Below are 5,364 nucleotides of genomic sequence, written 5' to 3' on the forward strand. Positions count from 1 at the left end.
ATTGGTAGGTCTATGCACCAGCAAAGAAGTTATGCAAATTCACTCTTTACTTTGTTCCCTGAGATAGTGCAATGGGATCCCTTGTGCTAACTATTAATTCCCAGGGGCAAAGACTTGTTTCTGTAGGATGAAGGGCATTATAATTTTCTAAGTCATCTTCTGCAATGTCCTGCTGGGAATCACAGTAGCATGATGAGTAAAAGTCATTGATAGTAAGAAAATGTAACATTGCATTAAACTATGCAAAAGAATGGGTTTAGGTAAATTTGACATAATTTTTTAAATTTAAATTATTAAATTAATGCTTTAAAAAATGAGTATTTGTGATCTCTGTATTAGTTAGGGGCTTTCTATTGCAGCCACTGAAATAGACCCTGTCTAAAATTGGGGGAAAGAAGAAACTTACTTTTAAAAATAATTTTGATTGCTGGTGAGCCTTTTTTTTAATAAAAGATAAAATTGTGATTCCCAAAGGCCCTACATGAGAGAGTGGAATTGACTCTTGGAGTTTTCTAGACTATAATCCTAATGGAAATAAATTGCTACGTCTTTCTCCCATAAAACCTCTGGATGGGCTTGAATCACCAAGCTTCTGATTAGTAGCTAGGCTTTTAACAATAGCACTACCAGGACTCCTTATTGAAAGGATATAGGATAACAAAAGAAAGGACAGTGAACAGATAATGAAATGAAAGAAATAATAATTTTATGCTTGAAAGGTCAGAATTAATGGCCATTCTCTGCTTCTGCCACGAATCAATACCAAGAATTTTCTGTCTGTGTGCAACTCCTTTCAAGATTCAAATTCCTGGAAAAAAAACATGGGAACCTGGAAACTTTGCTTTATTGTCCTTTAACTTGACTACAATGGGAGAGGGACTGTTCTTCTTGTGGGGGGGAGGTAATGGGGTGGAAGGAGTGAAAGGCAGAGGGGTGCAAAGGGGTGGGAGGACTGAAGGGGGAAGGGTGGAGGGGGGCTGACACAAGATAAAGAAAAGCAGAGCCTTAGACAAGTAGAAACACTATGTGTCTACTTCATATGCCTAACAATTTCATTTCTGAATGAGGGCACTGCTTTGCTGAAGGGAACTTTCCCTTCCCATAGTTCCATACTTCAGCAATGTTCACCCTAGATCTAAAATACTCCCATCTTCCAGACTCATCTACATTTTAGTATTTTTCCTGCTTCATATATCTTCTTTAAAAAACAAACAAACAAACAAACCTCACCTTTTTTAGAAAATACAATAAGTTCTTAAATTATCTTCTTTAAATGCCGTGGAAAGGATCTATGCTTGATAAATGTTGTTGTTGTTGTTGTGTACTATTGAGTTGGAACCAACCCACAACTGACCCTCCAGCAGGTTTTCAGAAGCAGTTGATTGCAGGAAAAGAGATTGCCCATTCTAATCCTGCAGAGCAATTGGTGGCCTTGAACCACGTGTCTTCTGGATTGCAGTGCAGCTTCTTACCACTAGGTCACCAGAACTCCCTCACTTGAGAAATACATTGCTAAATTCAATACATATTTTTATTACCTTAATGTCTGTATGTAGAATAGATCATCTGAGACACTACTAGGCTGTACGAGGAGGAATGTGGCATCAGGATTGGTGGAAGATTCATCAACAACCTGCATAATGCAGATGCCATAGCCCTGCTTGCTGAAACAGAAGAGCTTGCTACACAAGATCAAGGATTGCAGCCTTCAGTACAGATTGAAGCTCAACATAAAGAAAACAAAGATTTGTATTCCTGGGCCAATTGGCAGCATCAGTATGGATGGTGAAGAGATTGAAATAGTTAACAGTTTTAGTTTGCTTGGCTCCACAGTCAACACTCTTGGTACCAGCAGCCAGAAAATCAAAAGACCAATTGCATTGGGAAAGTCATCTGTCAGGGACCTCTCCAGAATACTGAAAAGCAATGACGTTAGGCTGGAGACTAAGGTGCCCCTGATCCAGGCCATAGTCTTTGCAATTGCATACTGTGTGATGGAGTGCTGGACAGTGATTAGTAATGATAGAAAATGAATTGATGCCTTTGAGCTGTGGTGCTGGAGAAGAGCGTTGAATATACCATGGACTGCTTAGAGAACAAACAGGTTTGTCCTGGAGAGGGTGAAACCAGGCTGCTCATTGGAGGCAAGGATTCTGAAGCTTAGTCTGACATATTTTGAGCATATTGCAAGGAGGCACCAGTCCTTGGAGGGTGACATCATGTTTGGGAGGGTGGAGGGACAGCACAAAAGAGGAAGACCCTTGATGAGATGGATCGATTCAGTGATTGGGGTAATGGGAGTAGGTGAGACAGTGAGGTTCGCACAGAATAGAGCAGGGTTTAGGGCTCTTGTACATAGGGTCACTATGAGTCACAAGCAACTCAACGGCACATAATAACAACAATGATAAATGTCATGCAAATCGTTGACAAGAAACTTAAAAAATAATTTTTATTTGGCTATGGACACCCAAACCAATACACAGGAATATTACTTCTTTCTTATCTAAAGAATCTGACAGTCTTACTGACAATGTCGAGTGCATTTTCAGGCATATTTCTTCCAGATTATTCGTGCTGCGAAGTTGTCTGTCTTATGAAATGTCAAAATGATGTTTTTTTTCTGTGGGTGTTGTTTTTCATTTTACTGCGCTCAAACTTGCTCTCCAAGGAAAAAGTTCAAGCTCCACAATACTCAATTTTAATTGTATTTAAAGATTGATATTGTCAAGAATTTTGCTTTACTCAAATCTACAATCAAAGACCAAACAAGCAACAGTTGAAAAATCAAACCGTGAATTGTAATGAATAAATCTGCTGTGAAGGAACATTGTAAAATTCTAAAGAGCAAGGATGTGACTACCAGATCTAAGGTGAACTTGACCCAAACATGGAATATTCAGTTGTCTCATGCATATGAATGTTAGATAGAGAATAAAGACAACTTGATAAACTTGAATTTTGGTGTTGTCTAAGAATTTTGCTATATTCTGGACTAGAGGAGAACAAACAAACCTGTAATGAAAGAAACGTAGCCAGAGTTCTTAGAAGCAAGGATGAGAAGACTTCATCTCAAATACCAGGGCATATTATTGGGAGTGAGTAATCCCTGGAGAATGATATCGTGCTTGGTAGACAGGTAGGAAAAAGAAGATCCTCCACAAGGTGTCTGAATAGAGTGGTTGCAACACTGACTCAAACAGCAATAATTCTGAAGATGTCGTAGGACCATGCTACGTTTTGGTCTGTTGTACATTATGACTTGGAGTCAATTCTATGGCACTTAATAACATGAATATCATTATTATAAGAATCTGCCATTAATGCACCTAAAGTGTCATTTAACATACAAATTTGCTTTCAACGTAAATAAGGATATCAGAATAGAGTATATTTCCTAGTTCAGAAACAGGCTAGAGTAATCTCAAAACAATAATAAATTTAAATGTTATTTCTTTCCAAGTCCTTCCTTGATGACCATACTTAAAGAGATTTTCGTTGTAATTCTTACCATATTTTATATTTGTTAAGATAAATTGTGGGTGCAGTCCTTAATAATAAATAACGTGAACAATATTCTGGATTTAAAGTAGCCCAGGAATTATAATTCCTGCACAAATAGATTAAATCCACTGATAACAACATATGACAACTCTAGCTACTTTACACATTTGTTGTTGTTGTTACATGCCATCAAGTCACCTGCAACACATAATGAGCCTATCTATGTACAACAGCTCTGAAGCCTGCCCTGTCCTGAGCCACACCTGCCCATGGCCCAGTTACTGTATCAATTCATCTCATCTGGGGTCTTCCTCTCCTGCGCTGTCCCTCCACCCATCCAAGTATACTATGAAGATTAAATAAAAAGAGATCCAAAGGATTTTTAATAGCATCAGGTCACTGTGAGCAACATGTCCATTTTTCTCTTATATGACTCATTTTTTGTGGCTTTCCCCTTTCCATTTTTATTGAGGTTACTCTTGTTAGCTGTTGTTCCCCTAACTTGAAGTCATATTTTGCAAGCCCATGCATGTGGCTGCTTTGCCTTTGCATCTCAATAAGGGTCTTCTTTGCCCTCATTGGCTCTTCTACTTGATCAAACATAGTGTCTTACTGTAATGACTGATGCCTCCCTATGACACAATTTAAGGAAATGACTCAGACAGTATTCTGTTGTGGTCCATAGTTTCTCATTAACTGATTTTCAGAAGGAGATTTCCAGATCCTACTTTCTAGTCTGAGTCTATGTGAACTGAGTCTATGTGATGCAATGTGCCCATCAGGAATGATATGTGATATCTGCCACTCGGTTGTTATTTAAAATACTACATGACATAACTTACAGCATCATGACAATACAGAAACTGCACAGTACAACAAACTGTGAGATAAAAGGTAGCCATCTGTATTAGATTATAATTACCATGAACAGTTGCTGTTTGTCATTGAGTCAGAACAAATAGCTGACCTTACAGTGGGTTTTCATAGGAAGAAAATTGCTATGGAGGAGACTGTCCATCCTTCTCATTACGGCAATTGTTGTTGTTGTTGTTGTGTACCATATAGTCGGAACCAATTCATAGCTGACTCCTTGGTGGGCTTTCAGGGATAGTTAATCACACAGGAGGAGTTTTCCCATCTTTCTCCCATCAAACAGCTAGTGGATTTTAACTGTGTCTTGAGGATTGTCGTGCAGCTTTTTCCTTTTAGGCCAGGCCACCAGAGCTCCCAACTATGACGGCTTTGTTGTTGTTGTTGTTAAATGCCGTAGAGTTATAGACGACTCATAGCAACCCTATGAATGAAAGACCTGAACACGTGTATAACTTTAGTTGTTTCCTCACGTTCATAGAGTTTCAGGAGACAAGCCATTTTGGGAGTGGATGCCACTCCTGCTTCCAAGCTTGTTATAATCAGGAAGCTCCACCAAACACTAAACACCATGGGTAACCATTATCACATTTGGCACATCAGTGTCACAGTGTTTAGCATCGCAGCAACCACACAAATTACCTCTGCACAGCAATGCACAGAGCAGTGTTATACCACTTAGAAGAATGTTTGACAAAAATCAATTTAAACCAGGTCTGAGTGCCACAGATTAAAATCACCCACCTTGGGCTTGGTAGCATAACTTTCTATCCACTGGGCCAACATACCTCTCTCTATGTTGTCACTGTTATTGTTGCTAAGTATCATCGAGTTGTAAACTACTCATAGCGACTCTGTGAATCAAAGACCTGAACACTTGTGAACTGTCGTCATTTCTCCATGTTCATAGAGTTTCCAGAGGCAAGCCATTTCAGAAGTGGATGCCACTTCTGCTTCCAAGCTTGTTTTTTTAAATTTTTTATTAATTTT

Source organism: Elephantulus edwardii, unplaced genomic scaffold, assembly GCF_000299155.1.
Source record: "Elephantulus edwardii isolate Elephantulus edwardi_28Jun2011 unplaced genomic scaffold, EleEdw1.0 scaffold00020, whole genome shotgun sequence".
Taxonomy (NCBI): domain Eukaryota; kingdom Metazoa; phylum Chordata; class Mammalia; order Macroscelidea; family Macroscelididae; genus Elephantulus; species Elephantulus edwardii.